The sequence below is a fragment of the Acomys russatus genome, chromosome 6 (assembly GCF_903995435.1).
Source record: "Acomys russatus chromosome 6, mAcoRus1.1, whole genome shotgun sequence".
Taxonomy (NCBI): domain Eukaryota; kingdom Metazoa; phylum Chordata; class Mammalia; order Rodentia; family Muridae; genus Acomys; species Acomys russatus.
The window spans coordinates 20,695,807-20,716,881 of record NC_067142.1 but is presented as its reverse complement, the minus strand read 5'-3'; the positions used below and the strand labels follow the sequence as shown (position 1 = coordinate 20,716,881).

The window sequence follows — 21,075 nt, the reverse complement described above, 5'->3', positions numbered from 1 at the left end:
AACCCAAGATGGATAAAGCTGGAGAGATGGCTCAGAGGTTCAGAGCACTAGTTTCTCTTGTAGGGGGACCCAGGGTCAGTTTCTAGCTGGACATGGAGGCGGCCAACCACCTCTACCTTGAGCTCAAGAGATCTGATGTCTTCTTCTGGTCTCCTTGAGCAACTCATAGACTCATAAGCAGGCACATCACCCAAACACACAAAATAAGAATAAATAAATATTTAAAAACAAAACAGGATAAGTGATACCTGAAGAACACCACCAGATGCTGTTCCCTAGGTTTTACATCCCTATCGACATGCATGCACATAGACAAGAATAACATTACTTTGGCAGTTGATTCATTTGGGTTTTTAATTTGCTTGTCAGATAGGCGTTGAGCACCTTTTATCTGTTAGTTCCTTCGCAAGATGCTGGTCTTCAAGATGAACAAGAAGACACTGCTCGTCTCCTTAAAGGAATCCCACACCCGGGAAGGATGGACAAGTGAATAACTGAGGACTGAAAGGTAGAATCACACAGATTGTCCCCACAGGAGAAGGACTTCATGGTTCTGCCCAGAAACAATACTCCATCACAGTTTCCCTGAGGTCAGATGAAGAAGACATTATTCTGTGAGCTTAGGGCTGTGACATTAATTCTGAGTCCTCACTGCCTTGTGTTTTAGAGGGAAAGACACAGCCTTTATTCATATAGTCTCTGCTGGAGCTTCTGGATGCTGGAGGTTGGTTCAGGGGATGAAGCAAACAAAGGCAGCTCCTGTCTTTCACGAGGTCGTGGAATGGTGAGACAAGCAGACATCTGACAGATTCCACAGTCGGCCCCAACCAAGGCTGGGAAATGACAGGCTTGGCTCTCTGGAACTCCGGTCCTCAGTGCCACCTCCTCTCCTCTTGTGCTCATATTTTCATCAGTTTGGAGAGCAGGTGAGCAAGCAGGAGGCACACAGAGCCTGCACAGGCTTGAACTTGACTGTTGGTCGCATACGCAACACCTTGGAGTGGCCCTTTGGGAGCTCAGGCAAAGCTTTTCTCACCAGTTAGAAAGATCCAGAAAGAAAGAATGTGTAAGAGAAAACAGCCTTCCACGTTCATCAGGAGGGTGCACTATGAGCACATACTGGGTCACCACAAGCTAAAGCACAGTTCACAGATAAAAGGAATGTTTTTCTGTATGTAACATTAAGTATGAGTGTGCACAAACATCATGGAGCTGGTTGTCCTGTAGAGAAAAGGCATGAGTTGTCACTTCTGGTGGTGTACTAAGTGCCAGGGAAGATATTGAGTGCTAGGTGCTAAGTTCTCTGTAGGCACTAGCCCAGTTGATCCTTCCCTTTTGCTTAGGTCTGTGTTGATATTATGGGGAAACTGAGATTTAGAAGAAACTTAATTTGTCAAAAGGCAAAAAATCTGGACATCATAAACCCTGCATTCAAATACACATTTGTTCTTCTCCCCAGTGTATTGTTAGCTCTTTAAAAACATATAGACATATTAATCATTACCATTTCTATAGAATGGTGGCTGTATAATATATAACCTTAAACATTAAAGAAAAAAAAAGAATAACTGGATTCAGGCGATATCTCAGTCTGTAAAGTATTAGCTAAATGTGGTTTAAAGAAAAGTGGCCCCCATAGGCGGAGTAGTTGGTCCCCAGTTGGTGGAATTGCTTGGGAAGGATTGGGAGGTGTGGCCTTGTTGGAGGAGGTGTGGCCTTGTTGGAGGAGGTGTGGTCTTGTTGGAGGAGGTGTGGCCTTGTTGGAGGAGGCGTGGCCTTGTTGGAGGAGGCGTGGCCTTGTTGGAGGAGGTGTGTCTGTGGGTGAGGGCTTTGAGGTTTCAAAGGACTCATGTGATTCCTAGTGTTCTAGCTCTGTGCTTCATGGTGCTGGACCAGTGTGTGAGCTCTCAGATACTCCTTCCCTCTGCCATCACAGACTCTAACACACCTTGAAACCACAAGCCAAATTAAATGTTTCATTTGCTAAGTTCTTTGGTCACAGCAATACAGAAGTAACTAAGACACTGTGCAAATACGAGGATCTGGGCTCAGTACCCAGAATTCAAGCTAAAATAAAAAGATAAAAGGAGAAAAGAAAAAAACGAGAACTTAGGATCATGCCATGTAGTTATAATCCCAACGCTAAATAGAATAGAAGGCAGACCCTGGCCGGGGGTGAGGGGAGTGGGTGGGGGGGAGACGGGGGGGGGGGAAGGTTAACAGCCACTTTAGCCTAATCAGTCAGTTCAGAGTTCAGACTGTTCACTGCTCTTGTGGAAGATCTGTGCTTTATTACCGGTACCCTTGATAGCTCACAATTGCCTGGGATGCCAGTTCCTGAAGATCCAATGCCTTATTCTGGCTTTCTGCATGTGCATGGTACACATAAGCTCACATAGGCATACACATACACTTACAGATAAAAATAAAAATAAGTAGAAAATTTAAAAGTGTGTGGCATCTGAGAAATAGCACCTTAAGTTGACTTCTGACCTCTCGCCTGCACATAACACACAGACACAGACACACAAACACACACACACACACAAACACATACACAAACAGCTTATATGAATCTTGGTTCTTATTCATGTTTATGGACATTTTACAGGCTATAAATTATAATATGCTATTATGTCAAAATCTTCTCTGAGATTATATATCACATGGCAAGCAGCACAGGTGATCACAGTGGCCAAGGGGTGTGGGGAAAATGTTTGTCATTGAAGACATATCCACTCAGGTTGGTGTTATGCACCACCCATTCAGAATCCCCCACCCCCATCTTTCAGGGAAGGCTGGAGTCATGACTCATGAAACTGTTAAAATATTAGTTATTTACTGAAACTCCACTGTGCTTAGGGTATGAAGCAAATGAAGGCATGAATTCTGCCTTTTATGAAGCCACAGAGTGGTTGGAAAAGCAGACATGCAAGCAATGCCAAGTGTGTAGCAATGGCTGTGTTGGGAGCCCAGCACACGAGGCTTCTGTCACGGTACAGTGGCAGATCTGTGTCATCACATGTAGTAGGGGCACAGGTGTCTACAAGGAGATGGACATTTTGGAGACCAGGATGACTAGACAAAGTCTTTCAGCCAAGCTGGAAGCATGTTTCAGGGTCCAGATGGATTGTTGTAGTTTCAGCTCTGTTTCCATAATAATATATGTATTATTTACTTTTTGTTGCTGTGATAAAAACACCAAGACAATTGATCTATAGAAGAAAGAGTTTGTTTGGGCTTACAGTTCCAGAGGATTCAAGTCCCTGGTGGTAGGAGGATGGAGGCAGCAGGCATGATGGCTAGCTGAGAAGCTGATGGCTTGCATCTTAAACTCCAAGCAGGATGCAGAGAGAGCAAGCTGGGAGCAGGGTAAGACCTACCCTCAGTGACATACTTCTGTCAGCAAGACCACATCTGCTAAGGCTCCATAAATAGTGCCACCACTTGGGATCAGGTGTTTAACTGCCGAAGACTGTGGAGGACATCTCAGTCAAACCACCTTGATTCACAATCACAAGGGAGGACAGGCTTATCTTAGCTCACAGTTCTAGGTTATAGTCCATAATAGTAGGAAAGTCAAGGCAGAAGATCAAGATGGCTGTTATGTCTCATCCACCATCAGGAACAGAGATAGAAAGAATAAATTCATGAACTCCTTTGCTTGCTTGTACTCAGCTACCTCTCTCTTCTCTTATGCAACCAAGACACCTGCCTAGGGAATGGTAGTACCCACAATGGGCTTGCTTGTCCCACATCAATTAACTTAATTAAGACAATCACCCACATACATGCCAACAGGCTAACCCAATGTAGACAATCCTTCATTAAGACTCTCCTCAGGAGCATGCCTGTAATCTCAGCACTCTGAGTGGCAGAGGCAGGTGGATCTCTGTGAGTTTGAGGCCAGCCTGGTCTACAAAGTGAGTTCTGGAACACCAAGGCTACACAGAGAAACCCTGTCTCAAAAAACCAACCAACCAAACAAACAAACAAACAAAAAAGAAAAGAAAAAGAAAAAATACTTTCCCCGGGTGATTCTAGGTTGTGTTTAGTTGACAATTAAATTTAACTATTCCCAGGAGAGAACAGGGTAAGGTACCTCAGGGTTTTTTTTAAAAAGTTGTGACTATGTGTATTCTGCAAGGTGTTTAACACAGAAGGTTAGGAAGAGCCACCCTATGAGGGGTAAAATGTGGTGTTTTCTGGCTAGACAATAAAGAGCTAACACGACTTGCAAGTGGTCCTACCCACAGGAAGCTCTGCACCAAAGCTGCTTTCCCGCACACGGGCCTGAGGTTCCCACACCTATCTTTGCTTGGGCAATCTGTGGCCTTTCCTCTCATGACTTGTCTCCATGTACCTCCCAACCCTTCTTCTACTCTACAGATTGGTGAGCAAACATGTAGGAGCAAGCCACGGGGAACTGCAGCCTTGAGTTTCCCCAGGCTAGGCTAGACAAGCAAGGCAGCCATCAAGCCTGGCCTCCACCGTGGGTCCTCAGGCTCACCCAACAAATGGTTTTCTCCAGGCCTAATTAAGGATGACTTGATGTCTGTAAGCCTACACTTAAGTCTTTGTTGGCCTGCTATTGTTTCCACTGAGCGTGACAAGGTCTGGGAGCTCTAGTGTGAATGTCTCAGCCAAGAGCCAAAGGCAAACTTAAAAAAAAAAAAAAAAACAAAAATCACTACTTTCATTCCCTAAACATGCCCATTTACTTGTTTTCTGATTTTATGGTATTAGTCACTGCTATAAACCTAGCTTGTCTCATTTTTTCGCTTTTTATTATCTTAATATTCTAAAGCCAGGAAAGCATTCAAACCACAGGGCAGATCTGCAGGCGTATTCCAAGATCACAGGTAAAAAGTCCATGAACAGGGCCAACGAGATGATGCCTCAGCGGCTAAAGCTGCTTGGTGCCAAGGCTGGGACTTACAAGTTGGAAGGAGATAACTGATGCCCTCAAGCTGTGCTGTCCTCTGACCTTTATCTGTGTATGCAACACACACACACACACACACACACACACACACACACACACACACACACACCAAATTAAAAAACAACAATAGGAAAAAAAACTCTCTGAAAACATCCTCCTTCGTGTTTGGCCTCTGGGGCTTATCGGCCTGGGAAAATCTCAGTGGCTTCATTCTTAGGAGACCCTCGGAGAGATAAGCATGAATGACAGTGTCAGTAATCATTTGTAGTATGTTATCGATCACGTCAGCTCTTTACTTCAACAACTTGAGCCTCCAGATTTAGTAAATCAAAGTACATGACGTTCAGTTAAACCTTAAGTTTGGCTATACAATAAATACCTCTTTATTGCCCACACAACTTGAAGGCCAGATATTTAATGAGATATCATGATATTGATACACGACCATCGACTCGGTGCTATCCACAAATACAGACCCTGCCTCAGTGCTATGAACGGTGGAGGAGCGGAGCACAGATAAGATAGCTTTTACCAAGAAGGAGTCAAAGGCTAAGGAAAGTGCAAGCAGGTAGGGAGCCAATAAATATACAAGTCCGTGGTGAGCACAGCTTGTATACACCCACTAACCTACATAAGCCATCCATATTTGAGAGTCAATATACACATGAATGTAGTTGTCCCAGGGAGGTGGGTCAGTCGGTTAGTTTGATCCCCAAAATCCAGGGTGAAGGAGAGAACTGACTTCAGAAAGCTGTTCTCTGACAAAGGGTTCACTTTGGCTTATAACTCCACAGGGAATATATTCCACCATGGTGTGGTAACAGGAATCAGACTGCATGGCAACCAGGAAACGGAGAGAAGAGGAAGTGGGGCCAGGCTTAAAAAAAAAAACCCCTCAGAGCTCACCCCTAGTGACTCACTTCCTCCAGTGAGGCTCCGCCTCTTCAATATTCTACGAGCTGGCTAAACAGCACCACAAGCCAACCGGGTATTCGAATACGTAATCAGCCTATGAAGGACCACAGCTAGATTCTGACTTACATATCTAGCCAGGACATGTGTGTTCCCCCACCTGCAGAATGACAACAAATATAGGGTGTTAAAAGAAAAAAAGTAAAACTTCTGAATTGGGAACTAATTTTTAAATGAGCAATTTCTCTCATAATTTAAAAAGAAAGTGAGAGATAATTTTTGTGGTGTATCAAATGTGCACAAATTACAGATTCGATGCCTATTGCTGCTGAGTGGCTGAGGAAATGGGCTTCATGCCCCTGGCCAGACATGGAAGTTAGTGGGACCTGATAAAAGGTCCCTCACAGGGACTCACCTGGGCACCTATGTATGCTATAAACAATTTCAGAATACCCATGAAGGTTTATTCACAGAACTATTGCCTCATCATCATAGGAGGATAAAACTGGGAATAAAATGGTCATTATGAGAGGACTCACTGGAACAGGGATGGAGTGGGGCTCAGTCAGCAGACTGCCTGCCTAGCACACATGGAGCACTCGCTGGGCCCCATCCTCAGCGCTGCATAAAGCAGGTGTGTGGTGCACACCTAGATCCCTGCACTGGGGAGGAGGAGAGGAAGTCCAAGGTCATCTCCGACTACATGTGGAGTGGGATATATGAGACTGCATATAAAAAATAATAATGATGAAAATAAAAACTTTTATAATGTACGCACAAGATGAGCAAGTGTGCAGTCAATGAGAGGAGGTGTGGGCTGATGTGGAAAATGAATAAAAAGGAAACATCACGTAGAGAGGAATGTGTGTCCGTCTGTTGTGCAATACATATAAACGTGTTTTATATGCACATAATATAAAGATATTGTGCAAAATGCACAAAATGCGCATACATATTACGTAGGAAACGGATCGTAAAAACTGATATGTGTGTACATTTCTGTTAGAACAGAAACCATTTCTGGTGCCGCTGCTTGGGGCCAAGACTGAGCCAGGGGAGGCTCAGGATCTCCACTTTCTGCCTCTCTCTAAACTTTGAATTTTACAAGCTTACACTGTATTCTTTCTATTTTCCCCCAAAAACAACTCAGATGATTAGAGGCTGTGGGATGTGAAGTTATTCTTGTTGGTTTTCTTTCTTTTTAATCTGATCTAGGTTTCAAAGTCAGAGAAATTGCTTTTAAAACATGCTGTAGTGTGAGCAGGGGGACACAATGCTCACAGGAGCTTACTGGACTGGTTTTGAGGTGCTTCTGTATTTGTTCTGTTTCTTGAGCCAGGTCCTCATGCAACCCAACATGGCCTTGACTTCACTGTGTAGCTGCTAAGACAGCCTGTAGCTTCTGAGCCTCCTGCCTCCTCCTCCCAACGCTGTGATTACAGGTGTTTAAGACCCTGCCAGGGTTTCCCGTATGTTAGAGATTAAGCCCAGAGCCCAGCGCATCCTAGAAATACACTCCATCAGCTCGTCCCTTCTCCCAGCCTCCTGGCTTGGTCCCTTAGCACTTGAGGCCACCAGCTCCTGCCTCCACTCTCTGGTAGCCTCTCTCACTCCCAGGCTCATAGTTCAGAGTCCCCTCTGTTTTTAGGTCCCGTCCTCCCTCCCTCAGCCAGACCCAGCACAAATGTAGCCCCCTGCTCCATCTGCCTAGGGTTCAGTCTGCCTAGCTGCTGGGGACTCTTGTTTGGAAGGCAGCTCTGTCCTAGAGGCAGGCTCCAACAGCTCTCCTCTAGGCCTGTTCTTTGCTGTGAGCTGCCTCTATACCTCCTTCTCCTGAGACTGGAAGCAAAGTGACTCAGAAATCAGGGAGCCCTCAAGGTGTCTTAGGAGCTGACGCAGCTGGCCAATGGCTCCACTTCATTTCTCAGCAGCTTTGTCAGGAAATGGGCACATTATCTTTCTCCTAACTGTGCTAAAGTGATTTGATAAAATAAAGCAGCCTAGGTAGTTGATCAAAGGATGCTTATCTTCCTTTGCTCATTATTTTTCTTCCTTCTGGTGTGTGTGTGTGTGTGTGTGTGTGTGTGTGTGTGTTTGTGTGTGTGTGTGTGTGTGTGTGTGTGTGTGTGTGTGTGTGTGTGTGTTGAGGCCAGACCAACCTGGCATAGTATTCTTTAGGTTCTCTGTGCTTTGGTTTTGTTTGTTGGTTTGTTTTGTTGTTGTTGTTTAGTTGGTTGACTGGCTGGATATTGTGTTGTTGTTTTTGTTTTTAATACAGTCTGTCTGTACATCTGTAATATATCTCTCAGTGTCAGAGGTCTTACGTGGGTACTGAGGACCAATCTCAGTTCTCATTTTTGCCATGCATGCCCTTCACGGATTGAGGTGTCTTAACTGTTTCCCTCATTTCTACTCACTCCTACTTTTGACCTCCCTTTCCTTGTGTGAAGGAGAAGGAAAGAAAGGCTATCACTTTATTACATCTTCGGTCTAGCCTCCTCCAAGGCTCCTTAAATCCTTGTGCTTCATGGCTAGTGTCCAATCTTAGGCAGCTCTGCCCACTCTGGAGGCCCCAGGGCGAACCTGCTCTTGGGTAATGCCTGTTTCTTCATTATTAATTTACAAGACACACACCTATGACCTGGGGGGTCTCTAGGTATGGGCCTCCAAACAGAAAAGAGCCCTTGAAGTCCAATCAAACCTGTGGGTAGACTTTCAACTCCTCAGTGAGCCAGTAGCCTGGAAACCCACACTCTCTATTAAAGAGCACCTACCCAGCCCGCAAGGGAGTCTGCCAGATCTCTGCTGATTCTCCTGGAATTGGTTGGCAAGTTCTTATGGCCCTTATTCAAGCTCAAAGTGAACTAACTTGTTCTTTTCCTTTGGACTTTCATGACTGTCATTTCAGATGACTTGAACATAATTCTTGAGTACAAATCTTTCCTTTTCCTTTTAAAAATCAAAACATTTAAGACATTTTGACAATTTCATAAATGCATACAATGTATTAAGGTCATATTCAACTCCATTACCCTCACTCACTTACCCTCCTGATTGCTTCCTTCCTCTTACAATTAGTCTCCCCTTCAATTTTCACTCTTTTTTTCTCTCCCTGTATGTGTGTCAGTATGCATGCATGTGTACATGTGTGCGTATGAGCATACGTGTGCATATTTGCAGGTCTTGTGCAAGTGGTCACAGCTGCTGTGTGTCCATGATTGCAACCAACATGTTATGTTCAGAAAACAATTCTACCATTTTCCATCTCTTGCATTCTTTTCACTCCCTTTTCCACAATGTTCCCTGAACCTTGGAGGAGGTGACACAGATACCCTGTTTATGGTTGAGTACATAGCGGTCACTTAATTGCCAATACTTTGACCAATTTTGAGTCTCTGCATTAGCTGTTGGCCACAGCAAAAAGACTATGATGCAGGCTAAGAGCAGGAAGCACTACTTTATGGATACAAACATACTCGTGGTTTAGAGGGCAGTTTGACTACACGTTCTTCTAGTAAGCATCAGCAGTAAATTCCCCTCTACGACCTGTGATCTTTCCAACCACAGGCTTTTGATCAGGTTTAGAGTAGTAGACATATGTTCCTTCCTGTGGGGCAGACCTCAGGCCCGACCGGAGAGTGGTTTGTCGGTCCACAGTCATGCCACTATTGTACAAGTGCTCATCTCTTGCCTGGTGAATTAGTATCATCTAAAATGTGGCCCCGGATGTGTTAGACTGTTAACTCTTCTAGCGTAACTGTTGCCCAGAAGCTCCCCGAATTCCATTGCTCTTGAACCCTATTGTCAAAGATGCCGCACACCTTGGTCACAGGACACAAAGAAATCAAACTAGAACTGAGTTCTACAGCTGTTCTAAAAGACGCAAAGAAAAGAAGGGTTGCTTGCAGGATGATTATGGGCAGAACTGCTGAGGTAGACACCGTCCTCACCTGGCCATTTCTTACTCTCTTCTCCCCTACATGGAGAAGCAGAGCCAGGGTTTCCATTCTCAGCCTTGGCGCCTTCACATCTAAGCACCTTCGCTATGGTGGCACTGAACAAACTCACTCGCTGTCCTCAGAACACACAACACTTAGCAAGGGCCAATTCCATGGCTAGCGCCTGCAGATGGTGCTAGTTGCTATGGGTTGGCACCACGGGGAGTGATTGAAATGTGGACTCAGGAGATGGAGTGCCTGGTATACAGACTTAGACCCTTACATTTACTTGCTGACTGCAGGTTTCTGACCACGTACCTGACCTTCTGGGTCCCAGTGTATGCCTGCTGTAAATGGCAACGGCACCAAACCCAGAGAGTCACTGGGGGTTAGATGACCAGCCTGTGAGTTCACATGCTCTGCATCCTGGCATTCAACCAGTCTTAGATCGTGGACAGCCATGGTGGTTGCAACTTATTTTCTCGCCTTATTCCCTAAATAACACAGTGGAACAGTAAAGGGTATTTACATTGTGTTATGCATGGTAGGTGAAAGTATGTGATAATGTGCACATATGCTGGCTGCAAATATGGTGCTACTTTGTGGGCTGGGAAGTGGCTCAGCGAGTCAAGCATTTGCTGTCCAAGCAGGAGAAGATGAATTCAGATCTGCAGCACATACATGAAAAGCTGAGCATGGTAGTAGGTGCCTGTAACTCCAGCACTGGGTAACAGAGACAAGTGAATCTTGGAGATTCACTGGCCACTCAGTCTAGCCAAAACAGCAAGGTCAGTTTCATTGAGAGTCTATGTCTTAAACACTAAGGACAGAATAATATAAAAAGAGACCTGTTTTCTATTGATTACACAGACACACACACACACATGCACACACACACACACATGCACACACCCACACACATGCACATACATACACTCACACAGGGGGGTGGGAAAGGAGAAGAGAGATATTAAAAATAAAAGAGTAATAAAGTACAAAGACAATTTTTCAAATCAGAAAGGTAGAATTGACAAACACACACAAAAACCAGGCAAGCCTCTGGTGAGCAACAAAAGAATGGAAAACACTTAAATAAACCCAGCAATTATGATCTTGGGTTTCTTAAGACTGAGGCTGCAAATCCCTATGGCTGGAGGTAAGCCCAGCGCAACCAGTGGCTAAAGGCATCACTGCTGGCAGAAGGCCACTTGGAGACATCAGTCCATCCCTACATGAAGTTGTTTTCACCTCTCCCAGCCCGAGTCTGCAGGCTGGCTACAGCTGTGCTGCCCCAGGCAGGAGCCTTTTTGGAAGAGCTTGGCACATCTCCTCTGGGAGATCTGACTCAGAGCTTCTCTTTTGGTCCCCAACAGGGCCCAGACACCCAGCTTCTCAGCTAGTTTCTCTCTCACCAATCTCCTAGCACATTCCCTGTCTACTTTGGACCTTGAGATCGGCTAGGGAGACAACTTAGTCATTAAAGCACTTGCCTGAAAAGCATCTATGAGTCCAGCCTCCAAAGCCCACACTATAAAATGTTGGGGGTGGTGGCACACACCAGTAATCTCAGAACTGAGGAGGTAAAGGTAGCAGGATGCCTGGGGGTTAGTGCCCAGATGGTCTAGTTAGTTCTGGATCTTAAAAGTCCAACTACCTCAACAGCATCACACTCAGGACCAAGCTTCATGCCACACAACTTTGGAAGATACGCTCGATCCACATCTAACCGTATAGATCATCCGCACATCCGTTGTGTATCCTCTTAGTGTCTCACAGGACAGTTCCCATCGAATCGTGTTAACCTTTTCTCCTGAGCGAGGAACTAGGGCAAAGATATTCCGTAATACTTTATTTTCCTTTACAGTGCTCAACACAGAAGCTAGATTTTTAGTGAGTTCTCTGAACCACCAAGACTTGCAGACCATTAGAAAACGGGGGGGGGGGGGGGGAGGGATGGCGTAGGAAGCTTGTGTCTTTGGACACAGCAGGAGCGCTGCACTCTTCAACTCCTGACAGCCATGGTCGCCTCTGCAAGACTGCACAAGGCATTCAAGCTAGTCAACATCCCAACATGGATGGGATAAGGCTCTTGATAATTGATGGAGAATTAGCTTTCTTTAAGGCCATGGCTTCTGCTCTATGGACCACACTCCTATATATGGTCCCAACCACATGAGTATTTGGGAGACACAGACTGGACTCAGTATTTTATTTTTAAAAAATTGGGGTAAGGGAGGCGCTTGATGTTGGGAGAAGGTAGAGCACTGGATTTAGAAAGAGTTATGGGATGGTTGAAGGTGACAGTAGTAAAAATGTGTTGTATGCTTGTATGAAATTCTGAAAGGATGAATAGAAATACCATATTTACAAAATAAATGCTCAGAAAACTGTGGAGTAAAGAGAACCCATCTGAAGCTAAAGAACACACAACAGAGGCCGGTACATATTTCAGGAATGTGGCCCTGTCACCCCCTCAGTGTGTCACATACTCACAGAGGGCACCAAAGGATACCTTAGAACTCTCTCTGGTGCCAGGAGCTAGCATACTGATGGGGTACAAGTGAGACACCACCTTGCGGTTTGTCAGCAAGCCCAGAGATTCCAGAATCCCTGTGTCCATCCTAGGGAATGCTAAGACTAAGTTTTCTTTATTCACTGCTTTATGTCCCCTTCTTGCCAAGTATTAGGCAGTTGCTCAAAAAGCAACATCTGTTAAGTGAAGGGAGGGTTGAAAAGTTTCTTCAGAGAAGAATGGGGTAGGTGGTTGAAGAGGAAATAGAAAAATATGCAAAGCAGACAGAGACAAACACAAATATACTATGGGAAAAAGATAGCTAGCGAAAGCTTAGCTGGCAAGATGTAGGGAAGAAATTCTGCATCTAACAAAAGGGGGGTAATGTGTAGTATAATATCCTGTTAATGTACCCCTCTGTCATCATTGAAAATTAGAATTACAAAGAAAAGCACCTCTGCCTAATTTGAGTGAAAAGGGATGATGCTGCAGATTCCATAAACCCCAATGTAATCTATTTCATCGGCATCTAGAGAATCGGGGGGAAAAAACCCTAGACTGTTAATTGTAGCTTTTTCTAAGTGCTAGGCCTATGAAATATTGTTGTCTGTTTTCTTTGTTCTTTGAATTTAAAATCATCCTGGCCAGACTGGGGAGGGGGCTCCCTGCTATGCAAATGCAAGGAGCTGAGTTTGAATCTCTAGGCCCTACACAAATCTGAGTGTGATGGCATGTGTCTGCAGTCCCAGGGTACCAAAGGCAACCAAGGAGGTGGACACAGAAGAATCCCCAAGAGGCTCATGGGCTACTTAGCTAGGACACACAGCAGTGGACAACAACAACAAAACCTGTCTCAGAGAAAGCGCAAGGTGAGCAGCAACACCTGAGAGTGTCTGACCTCTGCACATATACCATGGTGTGTGTCCAGCTGAACTCACACGCATGAAAACACACACACACTTGCATGCACATGTACCATACGGATACGTAAATATGCAAAGATTCCATGAGCAATGAATTTCTAAATTGCAAGGCATGCTTACATTTCTGAAAGTGTTGTGTAGAAGTATGCAATGATTTCTGGAGTTACTGTGCTCTGGTGAACAGGTCATGATAGATTGTCCTTTCTCTCTCCTCATCCTGACACATTTGAAGATATTGAACACATGTAAATACTATGTGAGAAGATCTGTGTATGAATCTGCACAACTATCTTTTAATGCATTGATCACAGGCACGGTATGAAACACATATGCATATATTGGAGAAAATTGAGTTAGGTGGGGTAGGATGAACTAATGGGGAACAAAATGGGGTGGGCTTTTAGTATGTTCTGGAAAGTTTGAAGAACTTTATTGATGGAGAAAAGCCAGGGTAATCTGGGTAAAATACATCATTTATCTAAAATAGACATAGAGTTTGAGAAATAGAAAAATGGAAAATGGTGTAGAGGTCTTCCTTTCACTTTCTTCCCCGTATATGGTCAGGCAGACATATGCACAAGTACACACACAACACACACACACACACACACACACACACACACACACACACACACACACACACACACCACCTTTTTATCCACCCCACCTTGTATCCAACTGGCATATGAGCTGTCTAGCCCCAAGCGGTGCTGCAACAGAGTACTGTCCTTACGTGTGTTAAAGACGGTGAAGACTTTGGCCAAAAGTGGTTAAAATAAAGGAACATTTTGAAAAGAAATGTCTATTTTTAAACCATGTTGAGCAGGGCTATGTTTCAAAAATTATTGTATAAGATTGCATGTGATTTTTTTTTAATGTATGAGGAAGTCACTCATTTCACAGAGAAATAAAGAACCTTAAAACCCAGATTCTCTGAGCCCTACCTCAGCCTTAGCCCAGGGTGATTACTAACTCTGTTGGTGAGAAGATAATTTTATTTTAATTCTCATGCAATAGCTGAATAAGTTCCATACAAATGCCAAGTATCAATCTTTGTGAGTAAATTATTGTTCTCACTAGTAGGGTGTGGTGCATGAGAGGAGACATACTTTAGAAGCTATAAAGTCCTTGCATGTAATTTTCTTCCTAGGCTATTATGAACACAACAACTTTTTTTAATAGCTCAAGTGAACATCATGTCAGAAGAATAAAAATAGAAAACTCATACAATGAAAACTGGGCATTGATAAAATAGGATCAGAGGTGAACTTTTTTTGCTTTTAGTTATTTATGGTATCCCACTGAGTCCAGTTAGTGCTGCCCAAATGTGCATAAATATAGGACCATCTTCTGGAACATAGGCAACCTACCAGTAGCCACACCCACTAAGAAACACCTTCCTCTGGTAGCCATTAACTATCAATAGCTCCTTCCCTGTGTGCTTCCCCCAGGCTCAGCCTCATGATGGAGTGTTGATTGGCTTGATCTTGTGCCGGTCTTGTATAGGTAACAACAGCTGTTGGGAGTTCATGGGTGCAACAACCCCACGTGTCCTGATGATAGCATTTCAACAGTGGTTCTTCTTGACCTCTGACTTTTACAAACCTTCTGATACCTCACTGGCAATGTTCTCTGGGCTGTGGTGTGTGTGTGTGTGTGTGTGTGTGTGTGTGTGTGTGTGTTAAATTTCCACTTAGGGCTGAGCACCCACAGTCGCTTATTTTGCACCTTTGGTATTTGTAAACCTCTTTATTTATCACCATCCACCACATAGAGAAGCTACTGTGGTGAGTGTTGAGAACCAAGCTGAACTATGTACTCAGTACTGTGTACAAATAAGAGGGTCCATCTTAGGGACAAGTGTTTTGTTAGTTTCACATTACTGATTCTCTGAGAGAATCAAATGAGAAGAGAAAAAAGCTCATGTCAGCTCAGTTCATGGTTGGCCAGCCTCATCACTTTAGGCCTGTGGCAACCCAACGTAGAGAGGGATTATGTCGTAGAAGAGGCCATTTCACCTCACTGCCCAGTGTGAAAGAAAAAAAGAATGGGACCCAACACCTTCAGGGTACTTATGACTGAAAGACTTTCTACCAACGAATGGTAGACTTATCCAATGACTGGCAGAGTTCCCACGTGATGACTAGCACACTTCTCAACCATGACTATCAGTCTTCTCACCTAATGATTGGAAGACTGCCCTCTTAGTGACTGGCAGGTTTCTGTCCCACTGACTAACAGACTTCTCTCCAAGCCCTATCTCACAAAGGTTCCACTACCTCCCAATAGTACCAAACTAAGTACCAAGCCTTCAGCATACCAGCCTTTGGAGTACAAGATTCTAGCTATGGTGCACGGCTTTCTGGTTTTCTGCACACGCTCCCTATCTTCCCCCATCTCATTCCAACCTTCTTATAACTGTGTCACTCAGAAAGGGGGCAGTTTCTGCTTTGTGTGGTTTTGTTCTTTCTTTAAAGACAAAATGTAAAGGCAAGAAGACAAAAACCAACAAGTGAATGCCCTATTATTCGTGCCAAATAACTTAAAACAACATCCTGATTTTTCTCGCTCTCACTCTGTCACTCTTGCTCTGTAGGTCATAGGTTGGTGACCAGTGTTTTCCTCAATCCCTTTCTACCTTATTTCGTTAGACAGGGCCTCCTATTGAGGCCTTGGAGCTTGCTAACTTAGCTAGGCAGGCTGACCAGCAAAACTCATGGACCCTCCTTTCTCTACCCTCCTAGCACTGATATGACAGGTACACGCTACAGCGCTTGGGTGCTGTTTGTTTTATTTTCTGTAGGTTCCAGGGGATTGATCACAGGACCTCATGCTTGAGTAACAAGCACTTTACCTAGTGACCCCTCTCCCCAACCCTGCTTTGTGCTTTTCACAGAAGCCTTTATCAATTAACTCAGACATGCTTCAGCATGATGACTTTGACCCTGGTCTTTCTTTAAGGGGAAGAGGAAATGAAAACAAATAATTGAATATTCTTATATTTGTATTGAATGCTTCCGATAGGCAGGTTCCCTTCTGATTTTTACCTGACTCTGCTGGTGTCAGTGCCAGCTCCTTTAAACCAGAGGCTGGGAGGAGGCAGGCAGTAACATCCTCATGGAGAGGCAAATAGCTACTGAACATGCACGTTGTTTTGACTCCGTGAGGTTTGTAGTTTTCTGATCTGGACCACACAGAAGAGAACTTATCCGAGTTCTGGGTTCCCATCTGGGTGATTCCCAAATGGGAATTCTGGCTACTAAAGTTCATCCTCAAAGGCTTGCTCTCAAGACTGATGACTGTCCATGAGGAGTTAGTGACTTGACTGCTTAGTCCTCTGAGAATGTGTCAGTTACTTTTCTCATAGCTGCAACAAAAATACTAGGCACAAAAGCAACGGAAGGAAGGAAGGAAGGGTTTAGTATGGTTTTCAGTTTGAGGGTTCAGCCCATGATGTGAGGAAATCAGGGCAGTGAGGTCTTGAGGCTGCCTGTTCACATACGTCCTAGTTGGGAAGTAGAGAGATGGATGCTGTTGCTCAGCAGGCTTCTTCCTGCTTCTTCACTGCACTTCCTTATCTCCCATGAGATCGTGCCAAGCATGTGCAGGGTAGGTCTTCCCATGAGTTTAACCAATCTAGAAACTCCCTCATGGCCATTCCCAGAGATTTGTCTGCCAGGTAGTTCTAGACCCTGTCATTTGAAAGCCATCACCTCTCTTCTTGGTAACCTGCTGTCCTTCCTCTGAGTGCCACCAGGTCTCCCCCTCCAGGGGACATGGTCAAATGTGAGGCACCAGAGTACGTGAGAAAGTCATATCCCACTCTCCAGTCAACTGTGGAGAATGTTCTGACCATTGGCTAGATCTGGGTAGGGGTTTAAAGTTTACCGCCTGTATTGTCCTTGGCTGGTGCCTTAGTTTGAGCAGGACCCCTGGGCTCAAATCTGCCTATCATAGTGTTCTACTTGTAGGTTTCTAGGACCCTCTGGATCCTTCTACTTTGCTATTCTCCCATGCTTCTCTCATCTAGAGTCCCAATAGGATGTCCTCCCCTCTGTCCCAGTTTCCTGGTAAGTGAAGGCTTTCGTGGGACATGCCCCTTGGGCTAGTATGCAGATATAAGTGAGTATATACCATTTGAGTCTTTTTGCTTCTGGGTTAACTCACTCATTATGATCATTTCTAGCTCAATCCATTTATCCACAAATTTTGGGAATTCCTTGTTTTTAATAGCTGAATAGTATTCCATAGTGTATATGTACCACAGTTTCTTTATCCATTCTTCTACTGATGGACACTTAGGCTGTTTCCATGTTCTGGCAATCCCCCTCAGGAACAGTCATAGGGGAGGGGAATAATGAGAAAATGGGAGGGAGGGAAGAATGGGAGGATACAAGGGATGGGATAACCATTGAGATGTAACAAGAATAAATTAATTTAAATTTTTTTTAAAAAGATAATAAACATTAAAAAAAAAAAAAAGAAAGAAAAGAAAGAAAGCCATCACCATGGAGGAGTTAATGGCACTCTCCACAGGCAAGTGACACAGGAAAATGGAAGGTAGAGGCAATGATATGCATACTCTTCAGGCTGTGGCATTCCCTGCAGAGTAGTGTTCTCAACCTTCCTAACGCTGCGACCCTTTAATACAGTTCCTCACGCTATGATGACCCCAACCACAAAAATGATTTTCATGGCTACTTCATAACTATAATGTTGCTGTTATTATAAATCATAATGTAAATATTTGTGGAGATAGAGATTTGCCAGTGGGGTCATGACCCACAGGTTGAAAAATGCTGCTCTACTTTTTCAGGAGTCTTTCTTTCCCAAGGTTCCACTCCTGAATAATTTCATATTCTTTACTCCTTTTAAAATGTGGATGAATTGTAAGACTAAACTAATCTGGTCTTCAACCCCATCAGAGACTCGAGAAGGAATAAAACTTAATTACCTAAGTGAACCAGAAGTGCAGGTTAGCACCTTCCAAAATGAAAAAAAAAAAAGAAAAAAAAAAAAAAAAAAGAGAAAGAAAAAATGACAGAGACAGTTTGCTTCCTGAGCAGTCACCCAAAACTCCCTATAGCATTGGAGCATCATCTTCAGTCTTCTGGCCCAATATATCTGACAGACATATTTGTGAGGCAGAAACTATTGAGGACTTGCTTACACCCTGTCTTGGAAGAGTTTGATAGTTTAGTCTTACAGTTAAGCCTAGTTGTTTAGGGGTTAAGCTGTTTTTACTTCTAGATGGATGTTTTAAGTTGATAGAGATGAGATATGATAGATATTGATTTTCATTCAGAATTTTAGACTCACCAAGATAAGAAAGATGTCTTCCGCAAAGTTGCCAAATACAATTAGCCAAAACACCGTGAATGTAACATTTATATCATTCCTGATTTTTTTTTCGTGGTTCTTCTTACTGTATGTAGTTTTTTATGTGTAATAATATAAATGTATATGCCAATAAAATGAAATAAAATCTTTAGAAAAAAGTGAATGAATTAATTAGACTTTAAATTTTTCTTGGCATTCTTTGAGGTGACTGGAGCCACATGTAATAAAATCAGATCTGACAAGCAGATTTTTCTAAGCTTCCTTTATTCTTTCCTCTTTCTCTCCTTTCTTTTCATCCTTTCTCTCTCCCTCTTTCATTCGTAGCAACCTCTCTTCCTCCCCCTTCCCTCCTTTGCCCTTTCTCTCTTGGCAGACTAGTTTGTAAGGAGCCTCATAGCATCCCTTGAAATCACTGGAGCAAAGTTTCTTCAGCAGCCGAGATACCTAAACCTAGAATTTAGACCACAACTTAATTGGAAAAATAAACACTTCACTTTGTTTTAGGCTTTTGGCTTTGGGGTTCTGTGAAAGTAATAACGATGCTGCAGAAGTCAGATGCTTCATAGCTTTTATTTATCTGGTGAGGAAATTAAAGCCAAGGGTCTAAAACACTGGTGCAGAAAATCCCAGCTATTAGTGACAGAACTAGGAGGAGAACTCAGGGCTGTGGACTCCAGCCCAGGGTTTGAGGACAAGTGAGTCTCTCACTCTTCCAGTGGGCAAGGAAAGGCAGTGGGTGCAGACTCAGAAAACAACTTGAATAGACCTTTTACCCTGAGAGTTATTGTTCGGGGACTTAGGGAACCCAGACATACAGAGTGGCTAGCATAGCGCCTGGGCTTTGACTTCATGTTCCCTTTCAATTCATGATTCATCTATACATAATGGGGAATGAGGCAACTGAGGTTGTGCATCATGGTTTGGCAAACGACAGGATGAGATACCATAATAGCAGCTGGCCCAGTGCGAGACTCTGTATAGATACTAATCCTCTTTCTAGGTCTTCAGCAGTCATCTCTGGCAGCAATTTGAAGGCAAGGCTTTGGAACTGATGTTGTCTGCTGGGGAAACACCTAAGTGTCCTCGTGAGTTGATGACAGCTTATCCCTCGGTGAAGCAGGCCAGGCACATTGGTAACTGGAAAGATGAGCTTAACTAACTCAGGCACTACAGTCCACCATGTAGGGGAGAGGCTTGCTGCCCACCCCAAAGACCAACTGCATCTCCATGACCCCTGGAGCCCTTCTCATCTCCCTGTAAACTTCCCTCCCTGTGAAAAGAGCACATCTCTCTCCTTCCTCTCGGGGTCTTAGTTCTTTCAGCCACCAACCATTTTCTCTGTACAGATGTGATACGGAAAGGCTCAGAACCATGGCCAAGCACCCCAGGAAAGAGTTTCTTCCTGTACAAAAGTTGTTTGACTTAAAGAATCTTTAAGAATCTGTTTTTTTTTTGTTTGTTTGTTTGTTTGTTTGTTTTTTATTCTTGGAGAAATGGATGTTGAGCAGACACAGTAGAGACAGTCCATGTACATCTGTAGCTCACATTCCTATTAAAAAATGACATAGGGTGCTCACTTCGGCAGCACATATACTAAAATTGGAACGATACAGAGAAGATTAGCATGGCCCCTGCGCAAGGATGACACGCAAATTCGTGAAGCGTTCCATATTTTTAGACTGGGAAAAAATCTTCACCAACCCTACATCTGACAAAGGTCTAATATCCAAAATATATAAAGAACTCAAGAAATTAAACACCACCAAACCGAATAACCCAATTGAGAAATGGGGCTTGGAACTAAACAGAGAATTCTCAACAGAGGAGTATCAAATGGCTGAGAAACACTTAAAGAAATGCTCAACCTCCTTAGTCATCAGGGAAATGCAAATCAAAACAACTCTGAGATTCCATCTTACACCCATCAGAATGGCTAAGATCAAAAATTCAAGCGACACCACATGCTGGCGAGGATGTGGGGAGAGAGGAACACTCCTTCATTGCTGGTGGGAATGCAAACTAGTACAGCCACTTTGGAAATCTATCTGGTGCTATCTCAGAAAAATGGGAATAGGGCTTCCTCAAGACCCAGCTATTCCACTCCTTGGAATATACCCAGAAGATGCTCCAGCACACAACAAGAAAATTTGCTCAACCATGTTCATAGCAGCCTTATTCATAATAGCCAGAAACATGGAAACAGCCTAAGTGTCCCTCAGTAGAAGAGTGGATAAAGAAACTGTGGTACATATACACTATGGAATACTACTCAGCTATTAAAAACAAGGAATTCCCGAAATTTGTGGATAAATGGATTGAGCTAGAAATGATCATAATGAGTGAGTTAACCCAGAAGCAGAAAGAATCAAATGGTATATACTCACTTATATCTGCATACTAGCCCAAGGGGCATGTCCCACGAAAGCCTTCACTTACCAGGAAACTGGGACAGAGGGGAAGGCATCCTATTGGGACTCTAAATGAGAGACACATGGGAGAACAGCA

General features: G+C 43.8%; 1 non-coding gene across 1 annotated transcript; it reads left to right on the top strand.

The window, feature by feature from the left end:
• The first annotated feature begins 20,139 nt into the window (after positions 1 to 20,139).
• LOC127191244 (U6 spliceosomal RNA) lies at positions 20,140 to 20,246 on the top strand. Its single transcript, XR_007830860.1, has one exon. It is a non-coding gene; the product is annotated as a U6 spliceosomal RNA (small nuclear RNA).
• The last annotated feature ends 829 nt before the right edge of the window (positions 20,247 to 21,075 follow it).